The sequence below is a fragment of the Ovis canadensis genome, chromosome 6 (genome assembly GCF_042477335.2).
Source record: "Ovis canadensis isolate MfBH-ARS-UI-01 breed Bighorn chromosome 6, ARS-UI_OviCan_v2, whole genome shotgun sequence".
In the NCBI taxonomy this organism is placed as follows: domain Eukaryota; kingdom Metazoa; phylum Chordata; class Mammalia; order Artiodactyla; family Bovidae; genus Ovis; species Ovis canadensis.
In genome coordinates, this window is record NC_091250.1 from 69477482 (window position 1) to 69491154 (window position 13673).

The 13673-nt window shown below is 37.2% G+C and overlaps 1 non-coding gene across 1 annotated transcript; it reads right to left on the reverse strand.

The window, feature by feature from the left end:
* Positions 1–9304: 9304 nt before the first annotated feature.
* On the reverse strand, positions 9305–9376 carry TRNAC-GCA (transfer RNA cysteine (anticodon GCA)). Its single transcript has one exon. It is a non-coding gene; the product is annotated as a tRNA-Cys (tRNA).
* Positions 9377–13673: the final 4297 nt, after the last annotated feature.

A 13673-nucleotide genomic window follows, 5' to 3' on the forward strand; every position in this document is an offset into this window, starting at 1 on the left:
CCTTGCATGAAAATGCCAGATATAAGCTGAGGGGATTATAACATAAAGACCTGGACAGTATACAATAAACATCATCAGATAATTTTTAAAATCAGTTCCAATTTAATGTAGAGTTATGTACACTACAACCAAATGTGGAAGATATCATTGCCATTCACAAAAGTTCAGACAAGCTTGTACTTTCCAGTAACCAACTAGAGGTATGTTGTCTGCAGCTCCATAGGGTCAGCTCCAACGGAAGATCAAATTCTGAAACAAAAAATAAAATTTACTGTTTCACTTTTCAATACACTTAATTATATTAGAATACCCTGAAAGAAAGTTAAATCGCTCAATCTTGTCCGACTCTTTGAAACCCCATGAATCACAGTACACCAGGCCTCCTGGTCCATCACCATCTCCTGGAGCTTACTCAAAATCACATCCATCAAGTCGTAATGCCATCCAGCCATCTCATCCTCTGTCATCCCCTTCTGCTTCTGCCCCCAATCCCTCCCAGCATCAGAGTCTTTTCCAATGAGTCAACTCTTCACCGCATGAGGTGGCCAAAGTATTGGAGTTTCAGCTTCAGCATCAGTCCTTACAATGAACACCCAGGACTGATTTCCTTTAGGATGGACTGGTTGGATCTCCTTGCAGTCCAAGGGACTCTCAAGAGTCTTCTCCAACACCACAGCTCAAAAGCATCAATTCTTCAGTGCTCAGCTTTCTTCACAGTCCAACTCTCACATCTGTACATGACTACTGGAAAAACCACAGCCTTGACTAGACTGACATTTGTTGGTAAAGAAATATCCCTGCTTTTGAATATGCTATCTAGGTTGGTCATAACTTTTCTTCCAAGAAGTAAGCGTCTTTGAATTTCATGGCTGCAATCACAATCTGCAGTGATTTTGGAGCCCCCCAAAACATATTCTGCCATTGTTTCCACTGTTTCCCCATCTATTTCCCATGAGGTGATGGGATCAGATGCCATGATCTTAGTTTTCAGAATGTTGAGCTTTAAGCCAACATTTTTCACTTTCCTCTTTCACTTTCATCAAGAGGCTTTTTAGTTACTCTTCACTTTCTGGCATAAGTATGGTGTCATCTGCATATCTGAGGTTATTGATCTTTCTCCCAGCAATCTTAATTTCAGCTTGTGCTTCTTCCAGCCCAGCGTTTCTCATGATGTACTCTGAGTAGAAGTTAAATAAGCAGGGTGACAATATACAGCCTTGACGTACTCCTTTTCCTATTTGGAACCAGTCTGTTGTTCCATGTCCAGTTCTAACTATTGCTTCCTAACCTGCATATAGGTTTCTCAAGAGACAGGTCAGGTGGTCTGGTATTGCCATCTCTTTCAGAATTGTCCACAGTTTATTGTGATCCACACAGTCAAAGGCTTTGGCATAGTCAATAAAGCAGAAATACATGTTTTTTCTGGAACTCTCTTGCCTTTTCAATGATCCAGCAGATGTTGGCAATTTGATCTCTGGTTCCTCTACCTTTTCTAAAACCAGCTTGAACATCTGGAAGTTTGGGGTTCACATATTGCTGAAGCCTGGCTGGGAGAATTTTGAGGATTACTTTACTAGCGTGTGAGATTAGTGGAATTGTGCGGTAGTTCGAGCATTCTTTGGAGAAGGAAATGGCAACCCACTTCAGTATTTTTGCCTGGAGAATCTCATGGACGGAGGAGCCTGAAGGGCTACAGTCCACGGGGTCACAAAGAGTCGGACAGGACTTCGCTTTCACTTTCACTTTGAGCATTCTTTGGCATTAAGTTTCTTTGGAGTGTCTTGAGGTCAGGGGTGGCGGCCGAGGGGAACTACCCTGCGCCCAAGGTCAGGAGCGGTGGCCGAGAGGAACTATCACAAGTCCAAGGAGCAGCGGCTGCATGGGCACAGGAGGGCCGAGAGGAGATACTCCATGTTCAAGGTCACAAGGCATGGCCGTGAGGAGATATCCCTTGTGCAAGGTAAGGAGCAGCAGCAGCGCTTTGCTGGAACAGCCATGAAGAAATACCCCATGTCCAAGGTAAGAGAAACCCATGTAAGACAGTAGGTGTTGCCAGATGGCATCAGAGGGCAGACACACTGAAACCATAATCACAGAAAACTAGCCAATCTGATCACACGGACCACAGCCATGTCCAACTCAATGAAACTAATCCATGCCGTGTGGGGCCACCCAAGACAGATGGGTCATGGTGGAGAGGTCTGACAGAATGTGGTCCACTGGAGAAGGGAATGGCAAACCACTTCAGTATTCTTGCCTTGAGAATCCCATGAACAGTATGAAAAGGCAAAATGATAGGATACTGAAAGAGGAACTCCCCTGGTTGGTAGGTACCCAATATGCTACAGGAGATCAGTGGAGAAATGACTCCAGAAAGAATGAAGGGATGGAGCCAAAGCAAAAACAATACCGAGTTGTGGATGTGACTGGTGATAAAGCGAGGTCTGATGCTGTAAAGAACAACATTGCATAGGAATCTGGAATGTCAGGTCCATGAATCAAGGCACATTGGAAGTGGTCAAATAGGAGAAAGGAGTGAACATTGACATTCTAGGAATCAGTGAACTAAGATGGACTGGAATGGGTGAATTTAACTCAGATGACCATTATATCTACTATTGTGGGCAGGAATCCCTTAGAAGAAATGGAGTAGCCATCATAGTCAACAAAAGAGTCCAAAATGCAGTACTTGGATGCAATCTCAAAAATGACAGAATGATCTCTGTTCATTTCCAAGGCAAACCATTCAATATCACAGTAATCCAATCCTATGCCCCAACCAGTAACACTGAAGAAGCTGAAGTTGAATGGTTCTATTAAGACCTACAAGACTTTTTAGAACTAACACCTCAAAAAGATGTCCTTTTCATTATAGGGGACTGGAATGCAAAACTAGGAAGTCAAGAAACACCTGGAATAACAGGCAAATTTGGCCTTGGAATGCGGAATGAAGCAGGGGAAAGACTAATAGACATTTGCCAAGAGAATGCACTGGTCATAGAAAACACCCTCTTCTAAAAACACAAGAGAAGACTCTACACACACGCATTGCCAGATGGTCAACACCGAAATCAGAGTGATTATATCCTTTGCAGTCAAAGATAGAGAAGCTCTATACAGTCAACAAAAACAAGACCAGGAGCTGACTGTGGCTCAGATCATGAACTCCTTATTGCCAAATTCAGACTTAAATTGAAAAAAGTAGGGAAAACCACTAGACCATTCAGGTATGACCTAAATCAAATCCCTTATGATTATACAGTGGAAGTGAGAAATAGAATTAAGGGACTATATCTGATAGACAGACTGCCCAGTGAATTATAGATGGAGGTTCGTGACATTGTACAGGAGACAGGGATCAAGACCATCCCCATGTGAAAGAAATACAAAATAGCAAAATGGCTGTCTAAGGAGGCTTTGCAAATAGCTGTGAAATGAAGAGAAGTGAAAAGCAAAGGAGAAAAGGAAGGATATAAGCATCTGAATGCAGAGTTCCAAAGAATAGCAAGAAGAGATAAGAAAGCCTTCTTCAGCAATCAATGCAAAGAAATAGAGGAAAAGAACAGAATGGGAAAGACTAGAGATCACTTCAAGGAAATTAGAGATACCAAGGGAACATTTCGTGCAAAGATGGGCTGGATAAAGGACAGAAATGGTAGGGACCTAACAGAAGCAGAAGATATTAAGAAGAGGTGGCAAGAATACACAGGAGAACTGTACAAAAAAGATCTTTACAACCCAGATAATCATGATGGTGTGATCACTCACCTAGAGCCAGACATCCTGGAATGTGAAGTCAAGTGGGCCTTGCAAAGCATCACTATGAACAAAGCTAGTGGAGGTGATGGAATTCCAGTTGAGCTATTTCAAATCCTGAAAGATGATGCTGTGAAAGTGCTGCACTCAATATGCCAGCAAATTTGGAAAACAGCAGTGCCCACAGGACTGGAAAAGGTCAGTTTTCATTCCAATCCCAAAGAAAGGCCATCCTTCAAACAAAACAAACATGCAAATCAAGCTCCTGGCTGTTGCTTAGATAACAAAATTGTGTATGTAGGTGATACTCCATTTCCTTAAGTGTTAATCACAATAAAATCAACTATTTCTTAACCCAATGAAATGTAAGATCATCAGGATGTGATTACATGTCCTTTATAATGACTTTAATCAAGATGTAACTACACTGCTGAGTATAAGTAAGATTGCATTAAATTGCAATATACTTAAGGAGATTCAAGAGTCCTTCAATTTATAAAATATAAATAAAATATAACTAAATATTGAAACTATGATTTTCAACAGACACTGTTTTACAGTGTATTAAAAGGATTAGAAATACTACAATTACTCAGCGTAAGCTTGCTCTAGTTAGATATTTTTCTGAAACCAAGAAAATAGTACTACATAACATCCCTGTATATAACATTGCTATCAGATAATTCTACTTATGCCATATTTAAAATCACTTAAATCTTAGTCTTGTTATGAAAGACTTGTTGAAATTAGAAATACCAACCATACTCTCCTTTTTCAAATAAAGAATCATTTACTTTTATGTTAATAGTAATTTACTTTAAGGTTGCTCTACCATACATTTTCCTAAATTTATTTTGTTTTTCCATTTTCTCTCTGAAATCCAAAGGAATTATATAGATTGTTACATAGTGCATGAGAGTAAGAAGTGAATTTAATGGGTGATGGGTAGACAATTATCCTAGTTTCTTTTGCAAAATTAAAAGACTTAATTTTTTAAAAAAATTGCTTCAAATCTTATTCATATTTGAATGTCTTATTTATACCCTGCTCATAAAACATATTTTTTCTACCAACTAATTTTTTAGTTTCCTTTGTACCGATTTGTTGACAGGATAAAATGTTATGTTATATATTACAGAAAATTTGAGGAGGAGTGCAGCCATGAAATTAAAAGAAGCCTACTCCTTGGAAGGAAAGTTATGGCCAACCTAGACAGCATATTAAAAAGCAGAGACATTACTTTGTCAATAAAGGTCCCTCTAGTCAAGGCTATGGTTTTTCCAGTAGTCATGTATGGATGTGAGAATTGGACTACAAAGAAAGCTGAGCGCAGAAGAATTGATGCTTTTGAACTGTGGTGTTGGAGAAGACTCTTGAGAGTCCCTTGGACTGCAAGGAGATCCAGCCAGTCCATCCTAAAGGTAATCAGTCCTGGGTGTTCATTGGAAGGACTGATGTTGAATCTGAAAGTCCAATATTTTGGCCACCTGATGCGAAAAGCTGACTCATTTGAAAAGACCCTGATGTTGGGAATTATTGAAGGTGGGAGGAGAAGTGGCCAACAGAGGATGAGATGGTTGGATGGCATCACCGACTCAATGGACATGAGTTTGGATAAATTCCGGGAGTTGGTGATAGACAGGGAGGCCTGGCATGCTGCAGTTCATGGGGTCACAAAGAGTCAGACACAACTGAGTGACTGAACTGAACTGAAAACATAGCTGTTTACCTTTTATCGTTTCTTCAAAAGATTGTAATGACAAAGAAAATGAGAAAAAATACATGTGTAACCTTAACAAATTATTCAAATCCTGATTCTACTGCTGACAATAAATTTTAGTATCTTATTACAAGAGAAAATACTTAATGGCAGTTTTAAAATATTGCCACAGATAATTTGAAAATCCTCACATCAAGAGGTACACACCTTGTCTCTAACCCTTGAAGTGAGACCAGCTTATAATTGTTTCAGCCAACAGAATATGGTCAAAGTAATTCGATGTGAATTTTGAGGCTGGGTCATGAAAGGTCATATACTTCTTTCCTAAAACAGTGGCTCTTGGAGCATTCAGTTGCCTTGCAGGAAGCCCAACTGCCTTTATGCTTCCGTGTTCTGAGGAAGCCCAAGCTATAAGGAGAGGCCATATTCAGACACTCTCAGACAATTTTGAGCCTACCCTTTGAGTCATCTCAGCCCAGATCCAAAATATGGAAGTGTAGAAGCCTCTATATGTGTCTGTTTCCCAACATTCAACCCATCCCTAGCCATGAAGAACTTTGCAGAGGCCCCATGTATTGCAGACCACAGAAAACTCATTGCCATGTTCAAATCACTGATATACAAAATTTGTAAGACTGTTAAAATGGTTGTTGTTTCATGACACTTAAGTGTGAACTGCTTATTATGTAGCAGTAGATAGCAGAGATAATGCCAGATGAAAATTTTTCTTCCTCCATAATTTGGCAGACTTGTTATGAAGAGGAAAGAAAAGAAAATGTGGCATTATGTGTTGCATTATGCAAACCTGAGTACTCTTTAAATAGCTGTGCTCTTTGATAATCAGGATGAAAATCATGGAATATACTCTCATATCATGGGTTTTTGTAGAAGATTAAGTGAAAAAAATATAATTAAGGTATCCAACACAAGCATGCCGAAGAATTGTTACTTTTGAACTGTGGTGTTGGAGAAGACTCTTGAGAGTCCCTTGGATTGCAAGGAGGTCCAACCAGTCCATCCTAAAGGAGATCAGTCCTGGGTGTTCATTGGAAGGACTGATGCTAAAGGTGAATACTTTGGCCACCTCGTGTGAAGAGTTGCCTCATTGGAAAAGACCCTGATGTTGGGAGGGATTAGGGGCAGGAGGAAAAGGGGACGACAAATGAGATGGCTGGATGGCACCACTGACACGATGGACATGAGTTTGAGAAAACTCTGGGTGTTGGTGATGGACAGGGAGGCCTGGCGTGCTGTGATTCATGGGGCTGCAAAGAGTCGGACATGACTGAGGCACTGAACTGAACTGAACTGAACACAAGCAAGCATTTAAAAAACTGTGAGTTTTTTTTATTCCTCTTAGTATTGAAGAGATTTCACCCTGCCTTGTTAAAAAAGTAGCATTATAGCCATAGAAAAGATAAAAAAATATAAATTAGAAAGGAATATTTTCTGCTTATCAGAATCAGAAAAAAAAAATCGCATTAAGCAGGAGGTAGTTGTAATGCAGTATATATACATAATAAAAGTTTCAATTCAGTTTAACAAATACATGGTTACATGATAGAAGAAATATATAGTTTGAAATACAACATGAATGAAAGAGCTACTTTTGCAGTCCTCATGGAATTTAGAATATAGCAGGTAAATAGGGTTATACATTTTAGCATGATGGGTGTTAAAGAGAAGTCTAGATTGCTAGAAATATATATAAGAGCAAAAGGAAATATATAAGGGCAAAATGTACTCTAGTCTGAGATCACAGAAGGCATAGTTAGAAACTTAATCATTAAGCTGATTTGAAAGATGAATAGATGATAGCTTATAAATATTGGAAGAATGTTCCAAGAGGAAAAAAAGTAGGAACATTGTTAAAAGTGCTGAGGAGAGAGAAAGCAGAATCTTAGAGAAAATCAAGAGAGAACTAGTGTATCTGGGTCATGTAGACAAATAAAGGCAAGTAACTGGAGAAAGAGGCAAGGGCTATATGATAAAGGGCGTTGAATGTAATTTTAATGATTTGGGAATTTCTCTAATGGACAATGGAAAATTATTGGAAAGGTAGTAAGTGAATGACCAGGTTTTTGTTTTATAATATTAGCTAAAGGACTCATGATATGTGTTACTCTCTGGAGTTGAAATCTTGCAGATTTTCATAGCTTTTTTTTCTTTTAATGCTCATGATGCTTCTTCATTCAAAATGTTTGGGCATTTACTTTCTACAGTTTTATAAGAGAAATAAAATATTGGCTTCACGACTCATACTCTCAAGCCGCAATTAAAAACTTAAAAAGGATAAAACATCTTATCACACAGGGATCAACACTGTTAAATGTATCACCATGTTGTTTCATAATTTAAAAAAAAAAATCCTAAAATGTGAGCCCACAGTAGGAATTTCCTGGTGGCTCAGATGGTAAAGAATCTACCTGCAATGCGAGAGACCTGGGTTAGATCCCTGGGTTGGGAAGATCCCCTGGAGGAGGGTATGGCAACCCACTCCAGTATTCTCACCTGGAGAATCCCCATGGACAGAAGAGCCTGGCAGGCTACAGTCATTTGTGTCTCAAAGAGTCAGACAGTACTGAGCAACCAAGCATGACACATTATTTTCAAAGAGATTCTGGTCACTTTTGAAAAAAGTACTGTATCACTTTACATGACAACTACTTTGCAGAAGAAAATATTTGATTAAAATGTATGTGTTGTAATATAACCTCTCATTCTGCTTTTATTTACCACATGAATGTCTAAAAGTCTTAGTCTTACTTGCTATCTAGTAGATGTTCGTGTATTGATTAGTCCTTACCACTATCTTAGATTTCAGTTCACATAAATCTTACCTCTTTGCTTCATAGCAGTTACCTCCAGGACACCAAGTATAATAAATACCCATCTTATAACCAGGATCCAGATATCCTACCTACCTTTATCTTGCCCCATTCCTAAAAGTTATTTATACCCATGTACTTTTCTGGGAGGGATTGGGGGCAGGAGGAGAAGGGGACGACAGAGGATGAGATGGCTGGATGGCATCACTGACTCGATGGGTGTGAGTCTGAGTGAACTCCGGGAGTTGGTGATGGACAGGGAGGCCTGGCGTGCTGCGATTCATGGGGTCACAGAGTCGGACACGACTGAGCGACTGAACTGAACTGAACTGAACTGACTCTGCCCATGAATACAGTGTTTCTTCCTGAAAACAAAGCAAAGCAAAATCACAAAACACCTCCTTAATCCTCACTGTCCTCTTTTTTTCTCTCTGTGTTGTCTCTTCAGTTTGCTGGGTCTTAGTTCATACGAGCTTGATAAACCAACACTTGGAAATACAGTGTGGCACTCCTTCCCATGGTAACTGGTGTCACTTCTTTCCTTTTATCACTTGTTCTAACTTATTCTGACATTACCTTTTCTTTTCAGCTTACAGCCAAAATGCATCATCATCAGTGTAGAATCTGTAGTTAAACATGTACATACTGGCTACGTTAAAGTGAAGTGTATTCAATCCATATAAATATTAGCATACAGGATAGCATCCAAAGACACAAACTTACAGAATAATTAAAAAATACTTACCTTTATGTATGATAATTTGCTTTGGAACATAAACCCTACATTCACACACAAAAATGACATTTACCAGAAATTTTTCAAGCTTTTTTTCTGAGAGGAATATCTCCTACTACTATCATGAGAATTGGATGTCAGAAGCAATTTTAATTATCTCACACTTTTGCGACCCCGTGGACTATAGCCTACTAGGCGCCTCACTCCATGGGATTCTCCAGGCAAGAATACTGGAATGGGTTGCCATTTCCTTTCCAGAGGAGCTTCCCAACCCAGGGATTGAACCTGGGTCTCCTGCATTGCAGGCAGATGCTTTAACCTCTGAGCCACCAGGGAAGCCCTCTATACAAAGTTATATCCTTTGCTTAGATAGTAGAAATTATGTTTTAAGTCTGTATATAAATACAAAAAATGAGATGTTGGCAATATAAGGTTTACATATAAATTAGAATGGTTATATTTTTTATAAAGTTGTTTTGTTTTTAGATTTGTCTGCATAGCCAATTAGTTTTGCTGTTTTGTGGGACATTTCATATTTAATAATGAACAAAAAAATGTTTTCCATATGCTAAGGTTTTCAGAGAGACTAACAAGCACTTTAGAGTCTTATAAATAAAAGTGCATATTCCAAAGTAATGTTGTTTAAGAATTATGATTTATGAATGCACATTCTATGTATTAAAGTCTATTCAATATATGTATAAATAATGAAATTAATAATATAAAAATATAAATAACTTGTCAAGTAAGGCTGCAAATGGTTAGCATTCATTTGCTTTTACGTGAAAGTCAAATTATAAAAGTTAGAAAAATCAAAAAGTCATGTACTTTTCTCTAAGTAGATTGATTACCTAATCATCTTTTCTAAAGCATATGTCCTCCCAAATATATTATGAATATTTCAAAATTAAAAGATAATATTTATGAAATGATTGTGAAGATTTTATGTATATCTAGTTTTTCAACAGTAAGAGCAATGTTTCAAACACTGGTATCAATAAAGCATTCTTGCAAAGGCATACAAATTTAATGGATCAATCTGTGAATTAATTTATACACCAAGGCAGTGTTTAAAAAATAAGTGATAGAGGAATCAGTCAACAATTAGCAGAGCTAATCATCTGGATGTAATCAGGGAAAGAGTCAAAAAGAGCCCTCCCAAAGCCACATCATCTCAAAGTGACAATGTACATTCCCAGCCCACACCCTCTGGAGAGGAATATCAGAGATTTCATACTACAGAGGAAATATACTTCAATAAAAATACAGCTACTTAACAAAGAAATATGCAAACAAACAAATAAGCTGTAGATGAGTACAAAGAGGACCTCAATAAGATATTACAGCAAATCTGGATATTGTTCCACATAAAAATGGAGAGAAGCTGTTTTTAACAGAGTGACTTACAAGAAATAGTAAAGGAATTTCTTCAGACTAAAAGCAAATGACTACTGACAGTAGCTATAATTCACACACACACACACACACACAAATAAAGACGACTAAGTAAATACAAAATATAGTATATATGCATATTTATTTACTTTCTTTTAACTGATTTTTTTAAAGTACATATGAAGCTTTTATATGAAGCAATGTGCATATAAATATATCGCTGAGCCTATAAAATATATAAACGTACTATATTTGCCAATGATATCACAAAGTAGGTGGATAGGAGCAAATTTCTACTGGGCTAAGATAAAGACCACAGATGGTAACTCAAACCTATAGGATCAAAAGAGACAAGAAGTAGCAGATTAAAAAAAAAAGTAATATTAAAAACTGGTAAATATATACATGCTCTCCTTTAACTTCTCAACTTTCCTAAAAGACATAAAATTATATCAAGTAGCAGGTACCACAATGAATGTTAGGTTAGTAGCATATACAGAATGCATAAAAATACCACAAAAAGAGGAGAGAAAGGGGGTAAAGTTATACAAGAGTAATATTTATATATCTTACTAGAATTATAAATTATGACATAGATGCCTATGAGATATATACAGTAAACCCTAAAGCAACAATTAAGGAAAAAACTGAAAAATATATATAGAGAGAGAAAATATCCTCAAGGAAATTAAAATATTACATTAGAAAAGACTTAATTCAAATGAAAGTAATAAATTGAAAATAGGAGGATGAAAAACATACAAGACATATAAGGAAAAAGTAAAATGATGATGATGTATATATCAATAATATCACTCTATATCAATAATAAAATTAAATATAAATAGATTAAATCTTCGTTAAAAGCAGAAATTGTCAGACTAGGTGAATGTAAGATTTATCTACATACTATCCACATGTAGCTTTATCCAAAGATAAAAATAAGTTGAAGGAAAATGATAGGAAAAAATCATGCAAACAGCAAATACAAGAAAACCTGAGTAGCTATAATAATATTAGACAAAATAGATTTTAAAACAAAAAACTGTTACAGAGATAAAGATTTTACAACAATAAAGGGAGCAATCCATCAGGAAGATATAATAATTTAAAAACATACGTACCAGACTATTGAACACAAAAATACATGAAGTAAAACCTTCCAGAAATTAAGAGAAAAATAGACCACTCAACAATATTTGTTGAAGACTAAAGCTACCCCACCTTTAGGAATGAATAGAATAATTAGGCAGAATATCAACAAAAGAATGGAAGATGAACAAGAGCAACACTGTGAACCAACTAAATCTAAGAGACATTTACAGGAGATTCAATGAACAGTTGAGTAGATATACTTATCAAGTGCACATGGAACATTCTTCTGGAAGACTTTATCCTAAGCCATAAAATAAGCCTCAGTGAATTTACAAGAATTAAAATCATATAAAGTATGTTCTCATACCAGAATAAAATGAAATACACCAATAACAGAAAGATGTAGGAAACTCATAAATATGTGGAAGTTAAACAACATACGCCCAAATAGCTAATGAATTAAAGAAGAATTAACAAGAGAAATTAGAAAATATTCTAATATCCCCAGGGGATGCAACACAAACAGTGCTTATACTTAAAAGGAAATTTATCATAGTAAATGTCTTTATTAAAATAGAATTTAAAAAAAGGTTTCAAAGCAATAAATGAATATGTCACATTAAGAAAGTGGAAAGGAAAAGTAAATTGAAACAAACCAGGCAGAAGGAAGCAAATAATAAAGGTTAGAGCAGAAATCAATGAAATGCAAAATAGACAATTGAGAAAATCAACAAAACCAAAAGTTGGTTCTATAAACAGATTGATAATAGTGACTAAGCTTTAGCTAAATTGACTAAGTAAAAGACAGTATACAAATTGTTAATTAAAAATGAAATAATGGCACTACTTCTGCACAGAAATAATTAAAGGAATTTACAGAAATAAAAATAATTATAAGGAAACTCAGACTTCCAGCCTCCAGAACTGTGAGAAATGTCTTTGTTACTTATAAACTACCCAAGCTGTAGTAATTTGTTATAGCAGCCCTAATGGACTGACAGTCATGAATTTGGGGGCAGGCATGAAATGCTCTAGATTGAATGCTTAGTGAAGTGAAAAGTGAAAGTTGCATCCAACTCTTTGTATCCCCATGAACTATACAGTCCATGGAATTCTCCAGGCCAGAATACTGGAGTGAGTAGCCTTTTCCTTCTCCAGGGGATCTTTCCAACCCAGGGATTAAACCCAAGTCTCCTGCATTGTAGGCAGATTCTTTACCAGCTGAGCCACAAGGGAAGCCCAAGAATACTGGAGTGGGTAGCCAATCCCTTCTCCAGCAGATCTTCCCGACCCAGGAATCAAACCAAGGTCTCCTGCATTGCAGGAGGATTCTTTACCAACTGAGCCATGAATGAAGCCCCTGAATGCTTATGTTTCCTCCAAATTCATACCTAATTTCAGACATGATGGTGTTTGGAGGTGAGGCCACTGGGAGATGATCGGGTCATGAGGGAAAAGCCTTCATAAATGGAATTATTTCCTTTATAAAAGAGACCCAAGGGAGATCCCTTGCTCCTTCTGTCACTTGAGGACCCAGTTAAAAGACTAAATCATGAATTCTAGAATTACTACTACTGGAAGAAAATTAATACAATTTTATTTAAATATTAAGTAGGATAAATTCATGACAATAGCCTTATCTCAGTTAATATTGAATGCCAATTCTTATATCCAGAGTGTATAAAATCTACCATCCTGAATACGAATATCTTTATTTCATATTTGCTATTGTTGTTCAGTCCCTCAGTCGTGTCCATCTCTTAGCTGGATCGTAGCACACCAGGCTTCCCTGTCCTACACTATCTCCTGGAGATTGCTCAAACTCATGACCATTTATTTGATGATGCCATCCAACTGTCTCATCCTCTGTCACCTTCTTCACCTCCTGCCTCCATCTTTCCCAGCATCAGGGTCTTTTCCAATGAATGGGCTCTTCCCATCAGGTGGCCAAAGTATTGGAGCTTCAGCATCAGCATCAGTCTTTTCATGAATATTCAGGATTGATTTCCTTTAGGATTGACATATTTGATCTCCTTGCTGTCCAAGAGACTCTCAAGAGTCTTCTCCAGCACCAGAGTTTGAAAGCATCAATTCTTTGGCACTCAGCCTTATTTATGGTCCAACTCTCACATCTGTACATTCT